The sequence below is a fragment of the Saimiri boliviensis genome, chromosome 17 (genome assembly GCF_048565385.1).
Source record: "Saimiri boliviensis isolate mSaiBol1 chromosome 17, mSaiBol1.pri, whole genome shotgun sequence".
Lineage (NCBI taxonomy): Eukaryota > Metazoa > Chordata > Mammalia > Primates > Cebidae > Saimiri > Saimiri boliviensis.
Genome location: NC_133465.1, coordinates 67,166,592 through 67,194,535, shown reverse-complemented (window position 1 = coordinate 67,194,535; position 27,944 = coordinate 67,166,592).

The following is a 27,944-nucleotide window of genomic DNA, read 5'->3' as shown; positions in this document are numbered from 1 at the left end:
GTCACCCAGGCTGGAGTGCAGTGGCTCAATCTTGGCTCATTGCAACCTTCGCTTCCCGGGTTCAAGTGGTTCTCCCACCTCAGTCTCCCAAGTAGCTGGATTACAGGTGCCTGCCACCATGTCTGGCTAATTTTTTTGTATTTTTAGTAGAGACGGTGTTTCACCATATTGACCAGGCTGGTCTGGAATTCCTGACCTCAGGTGATCCGCCCACCTCAGCCTCCCAAAGCGGTGGGATTACAGATGTGAGCCACTGCGCCTGGCCCCACAGTTTATATTAAATTTCACCAATTATCCAAATAATATCCTTTCTTGCCATGAACTGCTTGGTCCAGAACTGAACGAATGACCACAGGTGGCACTGGCCCCTCTCGTTAGCTTCCTTTAATCCGAACCAGCTTCTCAGCCTTTCTTCACATTCCTTTACCATAACATTTTTGAAGACTATGGGCCAGTTACTTTGCAGAACATCCCCTGATCTGGGTCATTCTGATGTTTCTTGGTGATCAGATTCAGGTCAGGCATCTTTTCTGGGGACGCTGTGGAAGTGATGCTGCATCCTCCCCAGTGCCTGGTATCTGGAGGCACCTGGCCATTTGTCATTGTATCGGTGAAATTAGCCTTAATCACATGGTTCAGGTGCTGTCTGCCAGATGTTTCCACAACGAAGTTACTCTTTTGTCTTTGTAGCTAGTAAACGATTTGTGGGGAGATGCCTGGAGGCACATAAATATCCCGATCTTAATTGTGCCCTCACCCGCTAATGTCAGCGTCCATTGGTGACCTTTCTGTCACTCTGCTATCCCTTCTGTAATTATTCTGTGGCATCCTACCATGAAGGTTTCCCTGCCCCCATTTGTTTGCGTCCATGGACTTTTTTTCCTTGTAACGTTCCATCACCTCCAAATTCCCCTCCACGCCAACACCACTCTGAAGAGCTCAGCAACAGCCTCCATCCTAACATCTCTTTCAGGCTGGTTGGCCACTTCCTCTTAGAGTTACAACAACCCAGAATGATGGAAGTTCACTTAATTCAGCAAAATGCTTTTACGGATAGCGTGGCTGAGCCTGAAAAGGGAAGGGAAATGCCGAGAGGAACAGTACCATGGCGGAGCATGGGCTCCTGACCTGGTACTTGCAGCTGGGGAAGCGTCCCTGGGAGCAGAGCTCTCTGCAGTCGCCAGGACTCACCTGTGTCTTAGCAACAGTGGTTCCGGAGCCGTACGAGATGGAAACGCCTCGGTTACTACCTTTGTGTTGTTCTTATCTGTGCCCCCAAGGGTCACATCACAGATTCTCTAATCAGAGACACAGAGACACATTGGGCAGATGGATGAATACACAGATGACTTAAATTCAAGAGGATCTGACCAGTGCCTGGGCAGAAGAAACCCACAAGAAGGCAGAGGTGTGTGTAATAATAGAAGGCACGTGGCTTTCTATTGGCTGGTGATTGGTTTCTAACTAGCTAGGAACCACCTGCAGAAGATTATTAGGGTCCACTCCCAGAAAAGGCAGCCAAACTTAGCTCGCCTCTGAGATGCGTTAAGAGGTACCATTCAAAATCGTTCCTCGAAAACTCCCAATAACATGAAAGCACATTCAGCAAACATTCTTCAGGCTTTGGCTTCCTCGCTGAAAATGACAACTATGGATTTTACTCTCTCTAAGTTCTCTGCTCCTTGCTGTGAGTCTGGGTCTAGAAGTGTAACCTACCCAGGACCTTACCAGCTTTAATTAAGGCAGCAACTCCTATGTAAAACCAAGAAAGAATTAGCTCTAACAGTAGAAGCAGAAACAGAATCGTGATTCATGATTTTTCTAATTGTTCTGCCTTCTGCACACTTGAACTTCCCCTCCCCTGCCTGGAGTAACATATGTTCTACATACACGTGGACAAATAGAATACACACGAGCATAAATGAGCAGGGTTGGGCGGGGTGTCGGGGGAGCTGATTCCCGGCCAGCTGCTCACTGTTTTCCCACTCTGGGTGTCTCGGCACTGGGTACAGAGGAACAGAGTCCTGTTATCGTGCTCGACAGCACAAATGTGCTATAAAACATCCATAAATTCCTTGACATTCCAGTGACCTTCGTGGGGTCTGGAAGAGCCACATTTCACACCAAAGATGGAGCTGTAAATATTCTATCTGTGCAGTAAACACCACACTGACGCTGGCACCTCGCTCATGTCTTCTGCGCTGCCACCTCTCAGAGGAGACAGATTTACTGCCATGGAAAATTCCAGCCCCAAGGCAGGCGGCTTTGCCCCGACCCGGCATCTCAGAATCTTGCTTCCTTTTGCTGCCTGTTCTCATCACACACACACACACACACACACACACACACACACACACACACACTCTCTCACACACTCATGCACACATGCACACACACTCACCACCTCCCATGATTATAAAGCTTGGAGCAGGAAAGCCCCCGAGACAATTATCCTGCAGCATACCACACGGGTGTTAGTGAGTTTTTCCAGGTGGTAGGCTTTAGAATGATTTATGTTTCAATCTTTTTTTTTTTCTCATCTGAATTTTAATTTTTCTGCAATAGTCAAGTGGGGCTGGGTGCAGTGGTTCACGTCTGTAATCCCTGAACTTTGGGAGGCCAAGACGGGCAGATCATTGAAGGTTGGGAGTTTGAGACCAGCCTGGCCAACATGGTGAAACCTTGTCTCTACTAAAAATACAAATATTATCTGGGTGTGGTGGTGGGCACCTGTAATCCCAGCTATTCTGGAGGCTGAAGCAAGAGTATCACTTGAACCTGGGAGGCGGAGGCTGCAGTGAGCCGAGCTCATACCACTGCACTCCAGCCTGGGTGACAGAGTGAGACTCTGTCTCAAAAAAAAAAAAAAAAAAAAAAAAAAAAAAAAAAAAAAAAAGTCAATCGGGTCTTATATATTTGTTTATTTTTTTAAATAAAATACTTTTTATGGGCAATCGCTCCCAAGGAGAAAGGGACTCTAGGAGGGCCAGGATGCCACCTCCAACCCCAGCTCTTGCAGCTCCTGATGGGTCACTTGGCCAGTTGAGTGACCCAGGCTAATCCTCCCTTCGTGGAGGGGTACGCGGTGGATCTGGGAAGTGGGGAGACCTGGTGGGTTCCTGGCCAAGCAGCACCGTTGTGATGATCATTGTTTCTTATGGCTGAGAGGTACCCTAGGGCTTTTCAGAATCTTCTCATCCTTCTCTCAGGACAGCCCTGGCAATGTGGGAGGTCAGTGCTGACTCACAGCACCACCCGTCTCCCATCCACCCCGAGCCTGTTCATCCAGGGTGCGGAGTGCAGGATGGGAATCACTAAGATACCAAACAGAAAGGCTGGACACCCCGCTCCACCCTGCAGCCTCTGTCCAGCCTGCAGGAAGGTCAAAGGTAGGGGCTGAGGCAGAGTTGAGCAGCATCTCTCAAGGGGGTGAGGGCCAAGCAGGGGGCATGATTGTGGGGTCCTCTGAGCTGCTGGGGAGGAGCCCATGGCTCCTGAGTTCCTACCAGGGCCCTCTCTGAAGACCCCCAAAGGGAGTCAGCTTTGGACTGACAATGGGAGGAGAGGGATGATGTGGCTGGGTCTTCGGGGGTGGCGGAGGGTAAACCCACTTTAAGGGGCTTGTCTTCCATGTCCAGGCCTGCCTTATACTTCTCTGGCCATCACAATGACCCCAAAAACCAGCTTTTAGGATTCCCGGCTGGAGATTCAGAAACAGGCTCTAGAGGGGATGGGCTTTGCCCAGAGTCTCCCAGCTCAATGGGGTCAAATTTACAGCAGATCAACCCATCCCACTGTCTGCAGCCCCTCCTCTGCTCCTTGTTGCCTCCAGGGGGCCAGCACAGACCCCCACCCCCCACGGCCACCATGGTGTGACCCAAAATGTATGACAGGCAGCTCCTTCCAAACCAGGGGCTCTCAGGGAGCACGGGGCAGCCTCCCAGGGGCCAGGTCTTGCCCAGCTGGGAAAATCTCTGTGCTCCCAGCTTGGCATAGCAGAAAGAGACAGACAAATGGGACAACTCCTCCCCAAAATAAAATCCCAGCCTCCTCAGCCCCAACCTTTCCTCCCCAGAGGGGAGGGCTTCACTTTGCCTGCCCACCCACCGCTACCCAAGAAATCAGGGGTTAACCCTAAGTGCCCCATCTCGCCTCCCCGCTGTGGCTCCCCACCCCCTCAACTTATTTCTGCAATCGTAATTAAGGTCCTGACAGAGAGGGTTCGCTGCCCTGAGCTCTTAGCTCCATTTATTGATGAGCCATTTCTCAGAAGTTCATTACCATCCGAAGCCAGGGATGGGGAACCGGGTCTCTGTGGGTTCTCAAGGCTTGGGCTGCTCCCGATGATTGAATACAGCCACAACGCATCCATCCTGCACGAGCAGCTCTACCCAAGGTCACACATTCATGCAAAACAGAAGCCGGGATCTGCATGTTTAAATATCAGCAGCAGGCGGGCGGGGGAAAGACAGGGAGGTGAGAAAGGACGGGAAATGGCCCGGGGAGAGAAAGGAGGCTCCTGCAGGGATTCCTGCACCCAAAACAAAAACCTGAGGTCCCCCACACCCAAACAAAAGCTACAACGTGGACTTTCCACACAGAAAATGGTGTGTCCTAGCGGATAAAATGCCAAGGGTAGGAATAAAAAATTGGTGAAGTCTTAGCCTGGGTGACCCAGAAACAGGGCCTGGCTGGGACAGGTTTTCCCGGGGGGATTTTGTTGAGAAGTGTGGCCCCAAGGAGCAGCCGAGAGGGGCAGAAGGGAAGCAGAAAGCGAGCTGGCCGCTGGTGAGAGCACTTCGTTGCTCGGGCTGGGAGATGGTGGTGGGGCTGGACTTCGGCTTCTGTCTCCTCTGACATTGCCCCCCACCCTCCAGATGACACCAGGCCTTGTCCAGGTGAGGCACTGTCAGGAGGCCCTGCCCGGCAGACACCAGCCTGAGCCCCAGCAGAACATGAGCCCCAGGAGAAGAGGAGGCAAGGCAGGCCTGGAGAAGAGGGGCTGGCCGCCCCGGGAGCAGGGTGCCTGCTGACCTGAGCGTGCCAAGGGCCTGCTGGGGTTCAGCACCTCCCCAGCTGTGGAAGTAGACAAGCTCCTTTTTAAAGTTTCCTTTCTTGTTAAAGAATGAGTGTGCTAATAACTTGTGAAGCCCTATCCTACGTAGCTCTTAGACATGCCATGCTTACAGGCACGTAGTACATTCTATGTCCTTGTACTTGGTTAACCAAGACATCTGTGCTGGACGTGCTCCCAGGTCTGTCCCAGCTCTCCATTGCTTTTACCTGTTTAGAAAAGTTTTAAGTTTGAAGCCAATCAGGCTTTAGTTTAGATTGTGAGGTCTGGCTCCAGCCAACAGAGATCAGACACAGCAGTGAGGATGACCCCAAATGTGTGTTTGCTTTTGTTCTTTGTGCTTTCATAGCACGGCAGCTAGCGAGGGTACCCTTCCTGCAGTCCAGGAAGTAAAAACTGTGTTGCTGAGAGATCCTTTGTCTCAGTGCTGATTTTTCTCGTGGCACCAAGCATCTACTTCCAACACCATACAACCCCCCATCCTGCCCTCAGTATGGGACCTACGGACTGGGAAGGAATGGGGCTGAGCCTTCATCAGATGATCTCTGGATGTACAAAAATGCGTGGCTGTGACATGGGCCAGGAAGGAGAGGCAGTGGGATTGAGAACCAGTAGGAACAAGAGGAAGGTCTCCTGGTAACAGAGGATCAGGAGAGATCAGAAGAGGCTTCTCGAGGAAGTGATGGATCAGGACGAGAGCTCAGGAGAGATGGGAGTTTCCTGGGTGAAAAGGGTGGAGGCATGAGGGCTGCCATGTGTCTGATGTCTGACCTTCGGCAGGTGGGCCGGAGCTCAAAGCAGGGGCAGGTGGCAGGGAGGAGAGGGAGGGCAGGCCCACGTGCTGCGGGTGATCATAGGCATCTGGGCTTTATCTTTAGACTTTTAAGGAAGGCACTGAGAGCTGTAAGTGGGTAAGGATGACATGATCGCTTTTGCGTTTTGAAAAATGTACTCCGGTTGCTTACAGAGAATAGAGTAGTGGAGGTGGGAGAAGGGTCGGGAGGCGGGGACCAGTGTCCAGGCAAGAGGGGACGGAGAGTTGGATGGTGGTGAAGGTGGAGGGAGGAGGTGATTGAGATATTTGGAGGGTGGTAAAATCAAAGATCTCGGTGATGGTTTAGACCAAAGGGTGGAGGGAGAGGGGGAGGTGAAGATGATTCCAGGTTTAGAAAACTGGGGAAGAATGGGATCTGCAGCTGTTGTGAAGAAGGTAGATTTCTGGATGCTGACATGCAAAGAGACACAGGCACACTGTCCACGCATAGCCCCACGTCTGGAAGGTTGGACACCCAGGAGGTGAAAGTGGTCACTTTGGATGGAGGAGGCAGACAGGAGAGAGAGGGACTTCACTGTTTACACTATAAGCAGAGACCGACATGTTTGCTCCATGAGTAGTTCACATACAGTAATTTAACCTTTTAAATACTTTTTTTTAAAAAAAGCCAATAAGCTCATGCAAAGATGCTCGCATCATTTACCTAGGAGATGAAAACTAAAACCATAATGAGATACTACCATGCAGCTGCTGGGAGGCTAAAATTTAAAGACTGAGAACACCAAATGTTGATGAGAACGTGGAAGAGCTGGAACTCTCCTACATTGCCGGTGGGAATAGAAAACGGTATAGCTACTTTGGAAAACTGGCAGTTTCTTATGAAGCTAAACACACACTTATCATATGACACAGAAATCTCAGTCCAAGATAAATAAAAACGTGTCCGGACACAGACCTGTGCAGGAACACTCATAGGAGCCTCGTTTATCATACCCCAAAATCTGCAACACGCAAATATCTTATCTAGTGAATAGATCAACAAGCAAAGTATACCCCTACACGGAAAGATTACTCCCTACTAAAAAAGGAAATAACTCTCGACCCATGAAACCACATGGATGCATCTCAGAGGCATTATGCCAACTGAAAAAAGCCAAAGGTAAATCCACGCACAAAAGATGGTGGGACGTTGTGATTTTCATAAGAAATATATATTTGGTCTTCATCCCAGGTCCTGGCACGAAGTTCCTAAAACCTTTGCGATTTCCCGAGTGATAGGGATGATAGGGGTGTCTTTTGTTATAACACGTAGTCTTAGTCCTTGGTTCCTGATGCAACAGTTTCTAAGACCCCTGGAACCCCTGCAGTTGCCTTTTTGTATGCTAATGAGATGACCAGGGGCTGGAGTCTCCTAGATGGCTTCAGGAACCAACCATGTGATTGGAGGGCTGGAACTTTCAGCTCTGCCCAGTGACCTTCAGGGAGGGAGGAAGGGCTAGAGATTGAGTCAGCCACCAATGGCCAACGATTTCATCCATGATCCCTCTGTCACAGAACCATGAAACCCCCTAAACTATGGGGTTCAAAGAGCATCCGGGTTGGTAGACGTGTGGAAGTGACAGGCGGATGGCTGAACGGCGTGGGAGCCCCACACCGTTAGCCAAATGTTCTTCCATTTGGCTAATCCTGAACTGTGTCCTTTATAATAAAGCAGTAAATGTAAGCAAATTGTTTCTCCTAAGTTCTGTGAATCGCTCTAGCAAATTGTCAAACCCAAGAAGGGGGCGCTAAGAGCCCTTGACTGTATAGCCATGCTGGACAGAAGTGTGGGTACCCTGAGTACCCAATACTTGCAGTGGGGGTAGAGCCCTGAACCTGTGGGGTCTGACACTCACTCTGAGCAGCTAATGAACTGAACCATTGGACACCTAGTTGGTGTCTGCAGAGTTGGAGAATTTACTGTTGGCGGAAAAAAAGCTCACACATTTGGTATCAAAAGTGTTCTGTGTGTAGAAACAAATAATGAATGCCGTAATCTGTGATTCCATTTCTGTGATACCCCGGAGAAGGCAAAATGATTGGAACAGCAAGGGGATCAGTACTGCCTGCTGGGAAGGGAGGGAATGTCCCCAAAGGGAAATGAGGGAAATTGTCAGGTGATATAAATACTCCATACCATGATTACAGTGGTTGTCACATGGGTATATATGTTTTCCGAAATGTTTTAAATGGCACACTTATAGAGGATGAATTTTGTTGCATATAAATTATACTTTGAGATTTTTTTAAACTGAAGGGTAACAGAGGGTTTTTTTAAGGTGAAATGATTGTATATGATACTGTAATAGTGGATGCACGACACTGCATTTGCCCAAACCCATAGAACTTCACCGCACAAAGGATGCATCTTAATGTATGCAAAATTTTACAGTAATTTAGGAGGTCAGCAGCTCCTAAGGTGGAATACAGAATGTGACCAAAAAATCCAAACATTCCAAACGCATGAAACAGTCTCCCCACTGTGAACAGAGGAAAAGATGCTGACTTAAGTAACTCTGGAAGTGAGCAGAGTCTATGAAACTAAAGGCAAAAGAAACTGTACACAAACACTGCACTGTGGTTGATAAAGTTGTGCCCCGTGTTGATATGGGTGAATGGTTCTGAGAGCACTATACATGGCTACAGGAACTGAACAACTAGGTAAATGGATGGCAGATGGTGGGCGGCAGCTTCTACAGAGCGACTGTGACATGAATTCCCCAGAGTCAGGCCAAGCCTCACAAGTCCCAGCCCTCCCCCGACTGCCCTCACTTCAGACACCAACTGAAGCCTGGGAGCCCTCACTTCTGACCAGCTGGCTACAAATGTGGGTGTTCCCATGACCCACTCAGTTATGGTCATTTGCAACAACGTCTCACAGAACCCAGAAAAGCATTACACTTGCTATTAGAGTTTTCTTACAACAAAAAAGATACAATCAGGACTGACTAGCTGAAAGAAGAGACTCATAAAGCAAGGTCAGGGAGGGTCCCAAATGTGAAGCTTCTGCAGCTTCCCCTTCTGGAGTCAGGATCCGCCATTCTCCTGGCACACTGATGTGTACAACATGCAGAGTCCTGTTAACCAGGGAAGTCCACCCAAGCTTTGGGGACCAGAGTTTCTATGGGGTTTTGTTACCTGGGAATGATTGATTGAGTCACTGGTCACATGGTTGAGCTCAATCTCCTCCCTGGAAGCTGGGCTGATACCACGTGGCTCAAAGCTCCATCCCTCCATCCCTCCAATCACACAGATGGTCTTTCTGGCCTGGCCAGCCTCCATCCTGAATAATCTCCTTAGAATGAACTATCTAGGGGCTCACCGCATGTTACCTCCTTAGCACAAGCTCAGGAATTGTCCGAGGGGCCCACTGTGAATAACAAAGGTTCTCCTATCACAGGAAATTGAAGGGTTTAGCGATTCCCTCCAGGAGGCAGGAACAAATACCAGCCAAGCCAGCCTTTATCAGTTTCACATTGCATTTGGAATGAAAAGTTACAGACAAGCAAGGAAAGAAGGTAGAATGATTCACACAATTAATGGATTTGAGTTGGAGAAATCACTATCCACTCGTATTTAATACATGCATTTATAGATGCACGATACTTAACATAGATACAGGTAGTTGCATTTAGAAAGGCGTATAGATGTGTATATATATATATATATATACGGATTACTGTAAACATACATATCTTTTGTCCTGTCTGTTGAGAGTGTCTAGAAGAAAGGACAGCCCAGGAGCTATGAGCACACTCTGCACCAGCCTGTGGCTTCTACCTTCTCCAGTGAAAAAGAACCAGGGCTCCTTGGAGAAATGGCTCATTCTTGGATTGGGCCTGGAAAGATACGAAATGAGTCTGGAGCACAAAATAGTGTCAAAAAGTAAGGAAATACAAAAAAAAAAAAATTAAAAACCCACATTGATGTGATATGTCAAAGAAACACAGGACCCAACTGAACGAGCTCCCAATGACCAAGGCTGGGACAGCTTGAGCCACAAAGTAAATAACATCGTATTGGGTCATCACCCAAAGTATGAAATAAACAGCCATGAGTCTGTATGGATATAAATACATGATGAAATAGAACAATAAATGGAGAAGAACATGTGAATCTAGCTGCAGAGAATGTATGTACATATGCACTCTCAAGAAGGTGGAACATCAACACGGCAAAACCCCGTTTCTACTAAAAATACAAAAATTAGCTGGAAACAGTGTCAGGCATCTGTAGCCCCAGCTACTTGGGAGGCTGAGGCATGCAAATCTCTTGAACCCAGGAAGCGGAGGTTGCAGTGAGCCAAGATCACGTCACTGTACTCCAGCCTGGGTGACAGAGAGAGACTCCATCTCAAAAAGAAAAAGAAGGTGGAACGTAACTCTCCACTCTCAAGTGTGGGCTCTGCACAGTGACTTCCTCATATAGAGCACAGCATGAAAAGGGGTAAAAAGATAACTCTGCGGAGAAGAACCCTGACAGACACGACCTCAGCCAGCTGATCAAGGTCAGTGTCAGCAGACATAAATTCTGTTGATAGTGGGTACCCTGGAAATGACATGTTTGACAATGGCACTTTACCTATGCACTCTTCCTCCCCAAGACCCATGTGGGAAGTCAAAAAGTTCCCCTTCAAAGTTTCCTTTCTTGTTAAAGAATAAATCATAAGTGTGCTAATAACTCTTTGTTAAGCCCCATCCTATGTAGCTGTTAGACATGCCATGTTTACAGGCATGCAGTACATTCTATGTCCTTGTACTTTAACCAAGGTATCTGTGCTCACAGGCACGTCCCAGCTTGTAGCTAATGCCCCTTACCTGTTTAAAAAAGTTTTAAGTTATTAGCCAATCAGGTTTCGGTTTAAATTGTGAAGTCTGCCTCTAATCAACTGAGATCAGACACAGCAGTAAGGACCACCCCAAATGCGTAAGGGATAGATATGTCTGCTTTCCCTTTGTTCATTGTACTCTTGTGGCCCAGTGGCTAGCCAGGGTGCCCTTCCTGCAGTGCTGGAAGTAAAATTGCTTTGCTGAGAAATCCTTTGTCTCAGTGCTGATTTTTCTTTGCAGCACTGAGCATCTGTTTCCAACAACCCATAATCCCAGTCTAATCATGAGGAAAATATCAGACAACCCCCAACAGAAGAACATTCTACAAAAGGCCTGACCAGGAATCCACACAACTGTTGCAGAGACCAAAAACAGGGAAAGACTGATGAGAGACCGTCACGACCAGGTCTAAGGAGATGAAGCCTGAGTGTCATGGGTGGTCCTGATGGACTCCTGGAACAGGAAGAGAACAGTAGGTAAAAACTAGAGAAACCTGAATAAATTATGGACTTGAGCGAATAACAATACGCCAGTATGGGTTAATTAATTGTGACGAATGCGCCCGACGAATGTCAGATGCTAATGAGGGTGTAGGCATTGTCCTGCTAACCCAGCAACCTCAGAGCTTCCAGCGCTGGCTGCAGAAGGAGGCCCTGCATACAGGTAAAGGCAGCGCAGGAGACTCTCGGATCTCACTGACTTCAGGCCTGACCATGGGCCTTTAGACGCTGCTTCTCACGGTGGGTGTCGCGTTAAAGGGGATGCTGACCCGCTTCCAGGCCCTGCAAACAGCCGGCCATGAGGCGTCAGCGTGCTTTTGAATGTGCACCCAGGCCTCAAAGGAGCTGCCGTGGTTTTCCCTCGGGGACTCCGCCTTGGCAAGCTCCGGGAGGGCGTGGAGCGTCAGGGCTCCCCGTCCTAAGGTGCAGGCATCACCCTGGAAGTGTGGCCACCATGGGGGCGGTGGGGGTGGGAGAGAGAACCCCAAGGATCCGCAACAGCCAGCCAAGCAGACGGTGCATGAAACGCGTCGAAATGCCGCACGGCCGTCTCCCGCATGCAGGACTGTGCCTCCTTTTAAAAAATATATTTGTTTAAAATTAGCCAGATGCGGTGGTGTGTGCCTGTAATCCCTGCTACCCGGGAGGCTGAGGCAGGAGAACTGCTTGAACCCGGGAGGCAGAAGCTGCAGTGAGCCGAGATCAGTCACTGCACTCCAGCCTGGGTGACAGAGTGAGACACTGTCTCCAAAAAAAAAAAAAAATTACATATACACATACACACACACACACACACACACACACCCCTATATATACACACTCACATATATATGTGAGACACTGTCTCCAAAAAAATTACATATATAAAGATACACACACACGCATATATATAGACACACACACATATATACACACACACACACGTATACACACACACACATATATGTGAGACATTGTCTCCAAAAAAATTACATATATATATATATATATATACACACACGTATATATATATATATATATATATATATACACACACGTATATATATATATACACACACATATACACACAAACATATATACATACACATACATATATATATGTGAGACATTGTCTCCCCAAAAAAATTACGTATATATACACACACACACATATAAATATTCGTTTTTATTCTTTTCTGTATTTTCCAGAATCTCCCTTAAAGTGAGCCCCCGCCCCCAAAAACTTTCTTTTTTTTTTTCTTTTCTTTTTTTTTTAGATGGAGTCTTGCTCTGTCACCCAGGCTGGAGTGTAGTGGCATGATCTCAGCTCCCTACAACCTCTAACTCCTGGGTTCAAGCAATTCTCCTGCCTTAGCCACCCTAGTAGCTGGGATTATGGGTGCCTGCCTCCACGCCTGGCTAATTTTTGTATTTTTAGTAGAGATGGGGTTTCGCCATGTTGGCCAGGCTGGTCTCAAACTCCTGACCTCAGGTGATCCACCCGCCTGTGCCTCCCAAAGTGCTAAGATTACAGGCATGAGCCACCGCGCCCCATCAAGTTTTCTTTTTTTATATACAAAGCTACAGTGAAGAACGCCTTTTTCACCATTCACATCTTTGGGTAAGAACGTCAACTTCGAAACAGGACTGTGCATGCTTGGCTCGAATCTGTGATTTTTCAGTTAAAAGTGTATTTGTCTGTCTGGGTCACTCCCACGCACACACCTACACGCCTTCCCAACAAGGTTAAACACTCGAGCTTTAGGTGGCTGCCCTGCTAAACCCCTTTTTAAGGCCTGTTTTCAATGTGTTTGTGAAACAGAAAGGACTTCCTTTCACCAGCCTTTGAACACAAACAAAATTCAGATGTATTTCTCCATAGAATAGAAGCTGTCACCTGGAGCGCCACCACCCCCGCCCCCAGCCCTTCGGTGTCTGTGTCTCCCACTATGTCCACCCCACCCGGAGCCTCCCACAGCAGACAGTGTCTACTGAGCTCCAGGGGCACCCAGGGAGAGGGCTACCAGCTCTGAGGACCCCCAGATGGAAAATCCCCTGATCATTAGGAAATATAAGTCTCCTGACCTGCCCCTCCTGCCCACTCAGAACCCCGCCTCTGGTACCCTGGGTCTTGTTCCTAGTCTTCAATGCTGATGGTTTTCACGCTCTGATTTTCATCTCCCAAGTGTCACTTTAGGATTGTGAACCACAAGTCACTGTGGAGGAGGAGCATGGCTCTGGAAGCCCCGTCTCTGTGCGTGGTTCCTGTACAGTCTTTGAAGAAGCCTCTGATGGCCTCTGGGACCCTCCTTTCCCCTTCCTGGGGCTCGAAGCCTTGCTGAACTGGAGCCTTTAGGAATGCGACATTGTTTTGGCCAGGGTTACTTCCTGTAACTACAACCCCCACCCCCCCAAAAAAGGAAACAGTAAACCAGCCGCAAAGTTGCAGCGTCCTCAGATGCCACCACTGGGCAGGGGTAGTGGTGGAGGAGAGGCCTTGTCACCCAGAAGGAAATAAGAGCCTGGTGGTTTAGATGGCGGAGGGGAGAAGAGGAAGGGAAGAAAAGTCTCTCTGGGCCATTTCACTCCTTTTTAAGTACGGAAGCTCAGGCTAAAAGAGCATTTCACGGGCTGAGCTGTGGCCCCGGGGGATCCCGGTGGTCCCCAGAAGGGCTCTCACCTCCTGGTGTCCCCTCCCCAGCCTCAAAGTGAAGCCTTCATCATCGTCACCCAAAAAGAAGGTGCGAGAGATGTGATCGTCTGTCACCGAGATGGAGTATATGATATGAACCATGGCAAACACCGTAATGACTAATTTCAAACATTTATTACAATTCTTGAGAGACTTGAAAGCTGTCCCCGCTCTTGATTTTAATAAATGCAGTCTTGAAGCAGCCGCTTATCAAAGTGACACAAATTGTGTGGTAAATAGATTATGGCACAGCTGAAATACTGGAAAATGAGATCAGAAATGCTCCTTCTCCTCCATTTAAAACTCCCCGACATCCTTCAGCCTAAGCCGCGGGGCGAGGCGGCCACGGGGAGCGTGGAGGTGCGAGGATTAGCCCCCAGCGGAGGCGCTTTTCATCTGCTGCTCTCAGAGCACCCCCGAACAGAGCCCGGGAGGCCAGGGTGCCTTCTCCCTGCCCCAGCCCGGCTGGGATGGGGGTCCCAGGACGGGGGAGGGAGGAGAAGGGGGGTCTGGGGTGGGGGCTGGGGCTGGAAGGAGATGCTGGATGGGGGTTATGGGCACTGCCCCACTCGGGGAAGCTCTGCCAGAGAATGCCCCCACCCCATCTCTTATGCCTTTCTAACACAGGTTCAATGACTAGCGAATTCCCACTTCCTTCAGCGGCTGGCGGCTCCCGAGCTCTGAGCCCCTCTCCTCTCCCTCTCTCTCGATCCTTCCTTCCATAGATGGAGCACCTACTATGTGCCGGGCATGGTGCTGGAGGCGGGGCACACGCAGACCAGCAGGGCCAGGCGGACCTCCTCAAAGGGCTTCCAGTCCAGAGCCGGAGGCTACTCTGCATATGGTGACATGAGCCCACAGTGCACCCTCGCCCGGCTGGGTCTGCCTGGACGTTGGCCAGAGGTAACAGGAGATCTCGAGCAGCCAACCCAGCGCTGTGGGGTGTCCCCTGGCCGGATGGCTGGTGTGCTTGGACCCCGCCCTGTCTAGAATTCCAGGCCCTCCCACGTCCTGGCTGCCTCCCTCATTCTTCCCTCTGAGGACAGACACCCCAGAAAGGTCCCCAGCTTCCCAAAAGGCCAAGGAAATGGGGGGACACTTTCCTCCTGTTCTCCTTAAACCCCTGAACCCAGGAATGGTTGAAGCACCCGGGGGCTCACAGGACTCATTGACCCACAGATGGCCCCCTCCTAAATGGGTGCTACAGTTAGAATCAGTCCTGTGGGTTGTTACTTAGCACACCCATGAAAAGGCGAATGGCTGACCTCGGCAGAGACACAGGCAGCCGCCCTCTCTGTAAGGACAGCTGCTTTGGGGAACGCTCCATGTGTGTTCCAGGAACCTCCATATCAGAATTACAGGAGCAGTGTGGCGTCCCAGGACCTCACTGGTAACTAATTGCCAGTGTAACAGACACGCGCTGTTCATCCACGCCAATTAATATTCAAATAAAAAGCACAGCCGGTCTATTTATGCACAGTTTGATGTTCCTGAAGAAGCCTCATTCTTCAGACAGCCTCCTCCCTCCCCTTCCCTGGGGGGAAGGCCACCCTGTTTGTAGCAGTCCCACTGGGGAATGTGTCCACTGGGGATACTTTGTAGCTAAACTGTCACTCAGCCTCCTCCCTGCCCACAGCTGCTTCTGGATCTGGGCACTGGACAAGGTGACCCGGACAGCAGGATCCACTCCGCTGTTTGTCGGGTGGTGGTTTTGCCAAGGGCTTACGTAGGGCAGGATGACTCTGAGGCGTCATTCCTATCTGTTTTTAAAAAGTAGGCATTGAATAAAGAAATTAAATCATTATATATTTAAACCCCAGTTAATAGATATTAAATTTTACTATTTATTAAATGTTAATCATTCATTAGGTTTCTCAAATGTCAAACTTCTAACAAATTAAATTTAAATAATTAAGTCTATTATTAGTAGAGAGAGACTGCTAAGATGGGGGTGGAATGAAATCATTCCAGAAACTATTTTTTTTTTTTTTAATAGTCTAAAGAGCACAGAGCTTCGTTATCTCCAACTTGGGTGTATAAAGTGACAGAGAATGTCACAGAATAATAAGGCCTTTCCCTCTGGCTCCTCACCTTCTCCAGGCATCCTCTCATCTCCACGGAAGCCCATCCTTAAGCAACGAGCTGCCTGCTGAGGGGTGTGGTGAGTCTGGTGAGTCGAACAGAGTTGAGGCGCCCAGGCCTGGGGCAGAGCCGGACCACCCACCCCAGCCGTCTTCACAACACAGCAGGTCTGGCTTCTTGCACAGAGTGGCTGCCTCATTAAAATACCTGAGTATAAACCAGGGTCTCCTGGGGCCTAGTCCCCAGACACTCCAAGAGGCTGGATCTGGGAGGCCAAAGGAATTAAAGGGGACTCATGTCCCAGCATCCTCCGTCTCCTCCCCAGCTCTCTTAGATGCTGTCACCTCTAACGCCAACGGCAAGGATCAGGCTGTGTAGCACCCAGATCAGACACAAACCTGGGTGTTACCGTGAAGGTACGTTTTGTAGGAGTAGCTGACATCTACAATAAGCTGACTTTAAAAAAGGTGACCCTCGAAAATGCGGATGAGTCTCGTCCCATCAGTGCAAGACCTTAAGAGCAAAAATTGAGGTTTCCCTGAGAAGAAGAAATTCTGCCTCTAGCCTGCAGCATTTCCTATCCCCATAATCATGCAAGCTCATTCCTTAAAAGCTGACCTCTCTCTGGAGATGCCTGACACCCGCTTTCTGACCTTGTCTAAGCAGCAATTAGTCAATTTCTCTTTCTCACTCTCCTCTCTCTCCTCTCTCTCTCACTCTGTCTTTCCAACTCCTCCTCCCTCCTCCCTTCCTCCTCCTTCCCCTCCCCCCTCCTTCTCCCTCTCTCTCCCTCTCCTCCTCCTCCTCCTCCTCATTCTTCTTTCTTCCTCTTTTTCTTCTTTCAGAGTCTCGCTCTGTCGCCCAGGCTGGAATGCAGTGACACCCTCTCGGCTCACTGCGACCTCTGCCTCCCAAGTTCAAGCACTTTTCCTGCCTCGGCCTCCTGAGTAGGTGGGATTATAGGCACCTGCTGCCATGCCCGGATAATTTTTATATTTTTTGGAGAGATGGGGTTTCACCATGTTGGCCAGGCTGGTCTCAAACTCCTGACCTCAAGTGATCTTCCCACCTCGGCCTCCCAAAGTGCTGGGATCGCAGGTGGGAGCCACCGCGCCTGGCCGCTCCAGCTCCTTTTTTCATTTCCCTGTTTACTTCACCAATGACCTGGATTCTCCACAACAAACAAAAGCCCTGGCACTGACTGCGCAGAAAGAGCCACTTCCTTCATTTCCTTTGGTCCGGTGTCTCGCTCCTGCTCGGTTCTACTCTCCAGGAGGCCAGAAGCCAGGCTGGGGGAATCTCTCCCAGGAGGCAGGGCCTGGAGGCAGGACGGTGGAGCCGGGGTAGGCAGAGACGGAGCTCTTTCCCTTTGAACTGGGCTGGGCTGGGGCTGGGTGGGGCCGGAGGAAGACTGGACACAGCGGTGAGATGGTAGATCTTTCCTCCCTCGCAGATTTGGTTTGAAGATTGGATTCTACAGCCGGAAAGAAGCTGAAAGCCACTGGTCTAGAGCAGCCCTTAGTCTAGGCTGGTGGCTAAAGCTGCGAGTGTCAGAGTGGCTTAAGGTAGCCCTTGCAGCTTAAATGCAGGACGGGGATTGGGACCCTGGCTGGTTTTCTGACGAGGCGGGCAGAAGGAGAGATGTGGCTTTGCCTGGAGGCTGGGCGAGCTGTTCAGGCTTGTACCTGAGGGCGGAAATGCAACCGGGAAGCGACCTCCAAAGGGGTGAGAGCTGCCTCAGAGCAAGCGACGAACAAAATCCACTGATACTTGGAATAGGTCAAGGGATCTGCTGTTTAGAAGAAACAGCTTGTGGTCCAGCACGGTGGCACACACCTGCAATCCCAGGGCTTTAGGAGGCTGAGGTGGGAGGATCACTTGAGGCCAGGAGTGGAGATCAACCTGGGCAACAGAGCGAGACCCCCATCTCTACAAAAAGTAAAAATTACAAAACTGGCTGCATGTAGGGGCTCGCACCTGTAATCCCAGCCACACAGGAGGTGAAGGCAGGAGGATTCCCTGAGTCCAGGATTTCAAGGCTGCAGTGAGCTATGATTGTGCCACTGTACTCCAGCCCGGGTGACAGAGCATGACCCTGTTAAAGGAAGAAAAGAAGACGAAGAAGAGGGAGAAGAGAGAGGGAGAGAGAAGAGGAGGAGGAAGAAGGAGGAGGAGGGAAAGAAGGAGGAGAAGAAGAAAAGAGGAAGAGGAGGAGGGGAAGGAGGGAGGATGAGGATGAGGAGGGGAGGAGGGGAGGAGGAGGGGGAGGAGAGGATGAGGGGGAGGGGAGGAGGAGGAGGAGGAGGAGGAGGAGCAGTAGCAGCTGATTGTAAAGTGAAGAATCATCTTACGATTGTCCTAACCATGACCAACCCATGTCCTTGTAAGTCTGAATTTCCAAGGGTAGAATTTTTTTAAACTACAGCCTGTCTGTCTGTATCTGTCCCTGCTGTCTGTCACTGAGCTGTCCCGTGTCCCCAGGCCTGAATCCGAGGGCTGGAGAGGGCATCTGTTTCCCCCACACCCGCCCTGCTCCACCAAGTCAGGTGGGCCCCTCCCTCCCTGCCGACTGGGTGGTGAGTGCCCCAGCATGGTGCTGTGTCCTTTTGCAGGGGAAGGGGCCAGACACCGCCTGGCGTAGCTGGGGTGGGGCAGGGCCTCCCTGCAGCCTCTTTCCCTGACATTGTCACAGAGGGGACAGGCGCATTCCGCTGACATTGTATTAGCTTCCTAGGGCTGCTGTACAAATTCCTACCAACGGGGTGGCCTAGAACGCGGCAGCATCTCCTCACGATGCTGAGGTTGGGAGTCTGAAGTCGACATGTCATCAGGGTCACGCTCCCGCTGGAGGCCCTGGGGGATTCCGTCCTCTGACTCTGCCAGCTTCCGGCGGCCGTCTTGACTCCCGGCCGTGGTGGCACCACGCCAACCTCTGCCTCTGTCTTCATGTGCCCTTCTCCGCTTTTCTCTTCTTGAGTTTCTTATTTTTGTATTTTTATTTTTTCTTGAGACAGAGTTTCACTCTTGTTGCCCAAGCTGGAGTGCAATGGTGCAATCTCCGCTCACTGCAACCTCTGCCTCCCGGTTCCAGCGATTCTCCTGCCTCGGTCTCGCAAGCAGCTGAGATTACAGTCGTGCGCCACCATACCCAGCTAATTTTGTATTTTTAATAGAGACCGGGTTTTGCCATGTCGATTAGGCTGGTCTCAAACTCGTGACCTCAGGTGATCCACCAGCTTCAGCCTCCCGAAGTGCTGAGATTACAGGCATGGACCACCGCGCCCAGCCCTACGAGGATCTCATCTGAGATACTTCACTACAACCACAGAGACCCTTTTCCCAAATAAGGTCACATGCACAGGTTCTGGGGATTAGGATACGAACATACACTTTTGGGGGGCACCATGCAACCCGCTACAGGGTGCAGGGAGTGAGCTCCACGGGGGTGCCCCAGCCCCCAAGCTGCTGCGGCTGGTCTGTGTTCTGGTTCTATCTCTACCTCCCCTCCCCGTCACGCCCTCCTTGGGCGTTTGACACCCACTCCTCTTCCCTGGGTACCCAAGCATTCCCTCTGCAGGACGCCTTCTAAGCAGGACCCCATCTCCTCACCTCCTGTCCTCCAGTGAAATAAGCATGTTTTGCATCCTGTCCGTAGCCTGGCCTGGCAAACCCTCCAGTCCTCATATCATGAAGATCCAGCTTTGTGCAGTCCAAGCAGTGGACTGGATCCCGGACATCACCAGAGGCGGAGCCACATCAGCACTGCCTTCAAGGTCAGATCCTCCGACTTCCTGTTGGTGCCCTAGTGCCGAGCACAGGTTCAGGCTGGAGTGAACTTCTTCACAAACTGCACAGCAGGTTACAGAGGAAGCCCCCGATTCCCCACTTTCTTTCTTTCTTTTTCTTTTTTTTAAGAGTCTCGCTCTGTTGCCCAGGCTGGAGTGCAGTGGCGCAATCTCGGCTCACTGCAACCTTCGCCTCCCGGGTTCAAGATATTCTCCTGCCTCCGCCTTCCTAGTAGCTGGGTTACAGGCACCTGCCACCATGCCCGGCTAATTTTTGTATTTTAAGTAGAGACAGGATTTTGCCATGTTGGCCAAGCTGCTCTCAAACTCCTGACCTCAAGTGATCCGCTCGCCTTGGCCTCCCAAAGTGCTGGGATTCCAGGGAGGAGCCTCGGCGCGCGGCCCCCACTTCTTTCCGCGCCTCCTAGGTCTGCACGTTCAGTTGTTCGAGGAAGTGAAGGCACTCCTGCCCACAGACTGCTACCCACATCAGCCCAGGGCTCCCCTGTGGGTTCAGTAAGGCCTGGTGCAGCCACAGGAGACACGTGTAGCAGCTCAAAGACAGATTCACAGCCTGCACCCCCATGGCCCCCAAACAAAGTCTGGCGAGCACCACAGTCTCAGATCCAGAATATCCCCTGCCATTTCCCACCAAGCAAATAATTCTCACTGCAGGGTCAGGACTGGGCTTGCAGAAGACAGCCGTTCCATGCAGTCACCTCTGAGCCCTTTCTCACGCCCAGTTCCTCTTCCTGCTATTTAACCACCTCTGTGTGGAACCCCATGGCTTCCTTCCCACCCCAAGGCTGTGTTGGGGGCCAGGCTCTGGCGGCGTCTTGGGAAGACTCTGGCTCATCGATGGAGAGGCTTACACTGGCTCGTCGTCATGGCAACCTGCTGGCTGAGCAGGGAGGCACAGCCAGGGCTCTGAGGTCTGCCTTTTGGGGCCGTGGGGGCGGGTGGCTGGCGACGATTACCCAGGAATGTCTGTTTCGGGAGCCCCAGAGGAGGAATTGCCTTCCACTCTGACGTGGCCGGGTCTGGATCCGAAACCCCCACACAAGAAAGGAACCCCCTCCAGGCTGGGATCAACCGGGCAGCCAGAAACTCAGATTCGAAGAGGCCTTAAGTCATCCGAAAGGAAGAGGGGCTTCCGTGCCGCGCTCTGGAAATCGCCCCAGTCCACAGCGACGCGATCAGAGCGCAGAGAGCAGGCGCACGCGGCTCCACCCCGCCTGGAGGGAGAAAGTTTCAGCCCTGAGCTGCCCCAAGGGCCCCTTGGAGAGGAGCACGCGCAGGCTCCGCGGTCCTCTCCTTCCTCATCTGTGCGCTCCTGTCCCGCATCGGAGGTGGCCGGGCACTCTGGGAGGCAGGGCGATTGTCCCAGACCTTTCCTGGCAGCAGCGCTCCCGCCCCACTCCCCATCGTCTTCGCGCTCGCGGCCCCAATCCCGTGGCGGCTGGCGTTCTGAGAGGAGCATGGGTTACTGGAAACGGTCACTGCTGGGGGCCCAGGTGCTGGGGTACGGGAAGGGGAAGACATGAGGAGGAGGAGAGGGGAGATTCAGCATCCCCAGGAGGGGATAGAGGCCCCATGCCCTGGGGAGAGGGAGGAGGCCAATCCCCTGGAGCCTGGGTTAGGGTCCTTCCGTGGCTCAGGAGAAAGGCCAGATTCCAGAGCCTGGGTCAGGGGCCCCTTCTTGATGCGGCCCTGCTGACCTTGGCCCTCAGCCTGCCTGTGACCCCCACCCTCCTCGTTTCTAGAATGTTCTCACCGCACTGAAACAGCTTCACAGTCTTTAGCCTCTGGGCCTGTGCACAGGCTGGTCCCCTGCCTAGAACCCTCTCCTCCCAGCCCCTGCAGGTGTCCCTTTGGATCTCCAGTTCCGGACAGGACTTGTACCAGGCTGAACAGTGTCCCCCAGAACGCTCACTTGAAACCTCAGAAGGTGACCTTCTTTGGAAATAGGGTCTTTGCGGAAGTAGTTAGTTCAGATGTGGTCCTGCTGGTTTCGGGTGGGCCCTAAATCCAACCAGCGTCCTTACACAGAAGGGGAGGGCTGGACACACGGGGATGGAGCCGGGTGGTGAAGACAGGCTGGAGTGAGGCCGCTTCAAGCCAGAAGCTGGAAGGGGCAAGGAGGGGCCTCCCTAGAGCCTTTGGAGGGGCACAGCCCTGCTGACACCTTGATCTCGGACCTCTGGCCTCCAGGACTTTGAGAGAAGCCATTTCCATTGTTTTAGGCTGCCCAGTTTGTGGAAACTCATCATGGCAGCCCCGGGAAAGTACGCAAGGACCGGGGTATGAGCCCCACTTTTCTGGGCACCTGTCTGCCCTCGAGGAGCCGGGACGTGGGCCACTCACATGACCCTTCCAAGGCAAGCTTCGCTCTGGAGATCCCTGGTGGGGTGTCCTAGGCTTCATCAGAGGGCACCCAGTGGGAAGCTTTCCCTGCCCTTCCTTCGCCCCTCCTCCTTCCCTGCATCACCCCACCAGACCTCTCTCACTCCTGAGTTGTTCCAGAAAGACCGAGACTTTGGGCTCTGATGGGTGTGGTGTGGAGCTCTAGCCCTGGCCCTTCACCACTGGGTGGCTAGGGCAGGAGCTCACCCGCTCAGAGTCTTCAGTTTCCTCTTCTGTAAAACAGGGGTAGGGGGCACTCAGGAGTGAAAGGCACCTGGCTGGACTGAAGCACTCAGCACTTACCACGCAGCACTCAGCACTTGCCACGCAGCACTCAGCACTTGCCACGCAGCACTCAGCACTTACCACGAAGCACTCAGCACTTGCCACGCAGCACTCAGCACTTGCCACGCAGCACTCAGCACTTACCACGAAGCACTCAGCACTTGCCACGCAGCACTCAGCACTTGCCACGCAGCACTCAGCACTTGCCACGAAGCACTCAGCACTTGCCACGCAGCACTCAGCACTTACCACGCAGCACTCAGCACTTGCCATGCTGCATTTTGACCACTCTTTACCTTCGTTTCTCTCCTCCAGGACAGGGATGTTTTGCAGGCAGGGTGCATTTCATGCATGCCTACTGCCAAATAGAGACCTGATTGCTACTGGGAATGGTGGGTGACAGCCCAGCCTCCAGCCAGCTCACAGGAAAGAGATGAACATGACCCCAGAGGAGAGGAGGGGGTGTATAAAGTCACAGGCAACTACAGACGGCAAGGAAATGGAGTCCTTGGCGTCAGCAGGACTAAGCCTCGATTGAGAACACCTTGATTCTGCGGAAGTCTTCCCAGCCTCTCGAATCCAGCCTGCCCCAGCCCGGCTCCCAGGGCTCCCGGGTCAAGCCTGGAATGTCTGCATCTCTCCCGGGGCATCCAGGCCTCAGCTGAGCCACCACGGTGCCCTAGGAGGGAGGCCTCCTCATCTCTGTCCCCGTCCCTCCTTCGTGTTCCCAGAGCAGCCCCTCCCGCCTGCCTGTGGTGCTCTCCCACCCCGTACTCCCACGCCTCACGTTGCACCTCTGGTACTGGTGGGACACGAGGCTTCTCCAGAAACAGGCCCACCCCGTATGTCTGCCCAGCTCCTGGGCCACTGCGACAAGCTCCTGACGGGACACTGGGGACTTCAGAGTGGACAAGCACACCCGAGGAAGTCACCTTCTGTCACAGGTTGACCAGAGGCCCCAAAACATACGTCCGCCTGGAACCGGTGAATGTGACCTTATTTGGCAAAAGGGTCTCTGCAGGTGTCATTGAGTTAAGGATTTGCAATGAGATTATCCTGGATCATCCGAGTGAATCCTGAATCCGATAACAAGTGTCCTCATGAGAGACAGGCAGAAGACTTGGGACTCAGAGACACAGGAGGGGGCCACATGTGGATGGAGCAGAGACTGGAGTGACTCACGGCAAGCCAGCAAACGCCAGGGCCCCAGAAGCAGGAAAAGACAGGGCAGGGCTTTCCCCCAGAGCCTGGAGAGGGAGTGGCCCTGCAGGTGCGGGGATCGGAGACTCCTGGCCTCCACGACTGTTGTTCTAAGCCATGCAGTGTGTGGTCATTTGTTCTGGCAGCCACAGGAAACCAGTGTGTCTCCTCCCAAGGCACGAAGGCCGTCACCACATTTTTTTTTTTTTTTTTTTTTTTTTTTTTGAGATGGAGCCTTGCTCTGTCGCCCAGGCTGGAGTGCAGTGACTCAGTCTCAGCTCACTGCAACCTCTGCCTCCTGGGTTCAAGCGATTCTTCTGCCTCAGCCTCCCAAGTAGCTGGGATTATAGGCACCCGCCACCACACCTGGCTCATTTTTGTATTTTTCGTAGAGACAGGGTTTCACCGTGTTAGCCAGGCTTGTCATAAACTCCTAACCTCTGTGATCTGTCTTCCTTGCCCTCCCAAAGTGCTGGGATGACAGGTGTGAGCCACTGTGCCTACCCCTCAGCTTCCTTCTTCACATCTGTAAAAGTGGGGTGCCTTAGTGACAGTTCTCCAGAAAAACAGAGGGGTGCTGCAGAACCGAGGAGAGCCAAGGTCCCAGCTCACAGCTGGCCCGCAGGAGAATTCTTCCTCACCCAGCAAAGGGCTAACCTTGAACTTCCTTGAGACCTTTGGACTGCTTTTACAAAATCCCATAGACTAGGTGGCTTATAAACAACCGTTATTTCTCATCATCCTGAAGGCTAAACGTTTGAGGTCAGGGTGGCGGCACGGTCGGGTCTGGCGGAGGTCCTCTTCCAGGTTGCAAACGGCCACCTTCTTGCTGTGCCCTCACATGGTAGAAGGGTGAGGGGTCCTCTGGGGGCTCTTTTATAAGAGCACTAATCCCACTGATGAAGGCTCAGCCCTGTGACCTGATGCCTCTCAAAGGCCCCACCTCCTGATAGCATCACCTTGGGGAATAGGTTCTTAATATATGAATTGCAGGAGGGAGAGGCAAGAACATTCAGTGCATTGCAAAGGGCAGTCTGCTTCCCTCGGTCTACGGATTTAAGTGTCAATCTCATCCCAAAGCACCCTCACAAACACTCAGAATAATGTCTCAGCAAATATCTGGGCACTCCATGCCCCATTCATGTTAATACATTAAATTAACCATCACATGGGGAGTAACTAACTATACCTCGTGGGTTTGTAGCACGGTGGCAGCCACTTAGGACTCAATCGGAATCAACTATCATGAATGGACTTTTTCTTTTCTTTTCTTTTCTTTTCTTTTCTTTTTTTTTTTTTGAGACGGAGTTTCGCTCTTGTCACCCAGGCTGGAGTGCAATGGCGCGATCTCGGCTCACCGCAACCTCCGCCTCCTGGGTTCAGGCAATTCTCCTGCCTCAGCCTCCTAAGTAGCTGGGATTACAGGCACGCACCACCATGCCCAGCTAATTTTTTTTGTATTTTTAGTAGAGACGGGGTTTCACCATGTTGACCAGGATGGTCTCGATCTCTCGACCTCGTGATCCACCGGCCTCGGCCTCCCAAAGTGCTGGGATTACAGGCTTGAGCATGAATGGACTTTTTCTAACCACATACCCATGCGAGGGGCCCTTGGCATCTTTCCAGGAGTCCGTGGGATTTCTCAGATTTTTCCAAAAAAGAAAAGATGGGTGTCTGTGGCCCTCACCCTTTGGTACACCCAGTGACAGCTTATCCAGAAGCTAAGGAAGTAGGGGGAAGCTGAGAGCGCTGGAGATGTCCCAGCCTCTCCTGGGCTGTGGCTGGGCTTTATAGAGCTGCCTTTGAAACTGTAAGTGCGGCACTGTTCACAATAGCAAAGACTTGGAACCAACCGATATGCCCATCGGTGATAGACAGGATAAAGAAAGTGTGGCACATATACACCGTGGAATGCTATGCAGCCATGAAAAGGAATTAGTTCATGTTGTCTGCAGGGACATGGATGAAGCCGGAAACCATCATTCTCAGCAAACTAATGCAAGAACAGAAAACCAAACACCACGTGTTCTCACTCAGAAGTGAGAGTTGAACAATGAGAACACATGGACACAGGGAGGGGAGCATCACAGACCAAGGCCTGTTGGCAGTGGGGTGGGGGGCGCCTAGGGGAGGGAGAGCATTAGGAGAAATACATAATGTAAATCATGGGTTGTTGGGTGCAGCAAACCACCATGGCATGTGTATACCTGTGTAACAAACCTGCACGTTCTGTACATGTACCCCAGAACTTAAAGTATAATAATAATAATAAAGAAAAAGAAAATATGTAATGAGGATGAAATGAAATAATCGATGCAAAATATTTAGAACAATTCCTACCTATAGTGAATCCTCAATAATTCTTCATTCTTATATTACCATATGCATTTTAAATAAAAATTAGACTCTAACCCTCTTTGTAACCTGTGTGCTTACTGTGCTGTGAACATCATTTTTGTTAATAAATATACTTGTAAATTTCTTTAAAAAAAAAAAGAAAAAGAAAATGTAATCCCACACACATGAAACCTTTGGGGCTGCTGCAGGAGAGCCGCAGGTGGAGAAATGGCATGCTCGGGGTCTCTGATGCTCTTCACCAAGTGACTTCTTGTCTCTGTCTGCTCGGGGTCCCCTCTCCATCTCCCCTGGACCTAGGGTGGTGGCTGCCATGACACTGCAGGACTTCAGGTACACCCTGCACCTTCTCTGTCCTGGCCATGGTCAGACAAACCTTCTTTTCTCTTAATATAAAGAAGGATAGAATTAAAACATAGACCTACATGCCACCACCACCAACAATATCAACAACTTTGGAAAGTGGGGACCCCGGGGAGGAAGGATACAATTGCAAAACAGCTGAAAATGAGAGGCAAGGAAGCAGGATTAATTCCTCCAGATCGACTTAACATCCACCCAGTGGGGCCGGGGGCCGTGGCTCACACCTGTAATCCCAGCACTTTGGGAGGCCGAGGTAGGTGGATCACCTAAGGTCAGGAGTTCGAGACCAGCCTGGTCAACATGGTGAAACCTCATCTATACTAAAAATACAAAAAAATCAGCTAGGTGTGGTGGCGCATGCCTGTAATCCCAGCTATAGAACTCAGGAGGTCAAGATCCCACCACTGTACTCCATCCTGGGCAACAGAGCGAGACTTCACCTCAAAAAAAAAAAAAAAAGAATCTACCTAGTGGTTGCCTTGGGTGGCGGCACTGAAATCATGTCTCACCCCAGCCTCACGGAAGGACCCTGCCTAAAAGGCCCATTTGTTGGCCATGTGCAAATCTCACTTCTGCCTCTCCCACCCACAAATGCTCCACTCCGGGGGTTTTGCTGTCTCCTCCCCAACTCTTTTCAAAGGGGCTGAAGGCCGGAATCGACACTTGATTACTTGGCTTGATTACTGGGCTCTCCCCAAGAAAAGACAGACCCCAAATATAGCCCATATCTTGATTGTGGCAGTGATTACACTGTGGTATGCATTCGTCAAAACTCATAGTAATGTGTATCTAAAAAGTGAATTTTACTGTGTATGAATTATATCTCAATAAGCATGACTTAAAACACAAGATGATTTGGATTCAAAGGAGACATTCCATTCCTTGCATAGTATAACTTATTATAAAGATATCAGTTTTTACCAAATTAATCTATAAATTTGGTAAATTTGGTAATTAATATAGATTAAAATTAATCTATATTAAGGCAAAGAAGTGTCAGGAATTTCTTAACCATTAGTTTTATTTATATTTTCCTTTTTATATATGCATAAAATTAAAATTAATCTATATTAATATAAAATATATAATGTAGTATATAACATAATTTATTTGTGTTCATTTGTAATATAAATGAATATAATTTGATATTAATTATAATAATTATATTAATTTACAACATTCTTTATATCAATTTGTAATTTAAATTTCTGTTAATTATTTTATAAATTAATTATAAAATATATTCACTGTAATGAATCAATACATTCAATACAAAACTAAGAATTCTACTTGAATTTTTTTAAAGAAACTTGCTAAACCTATCCTAAAATGTATATAGATAAATAAAAATACCCCAGGTACAGTGGCTCATGCCTATAATCCCAACACTTTGAGAAGCTGAGGCAGGAGGATCACTTGAGCCCCAGAGTTCCAGACAAGCCTGGGGAACACAGCAAGACCTCATCTCTATAGCAAATTTAAGAATTAGCTGAGCACAATGGCGCACACATATAGTTCCAGCTGCTTGGGAGGCTGAAGTGGGAGGATCACTTGAGCCCAGGAATTCACTGCACCCCAGCCTC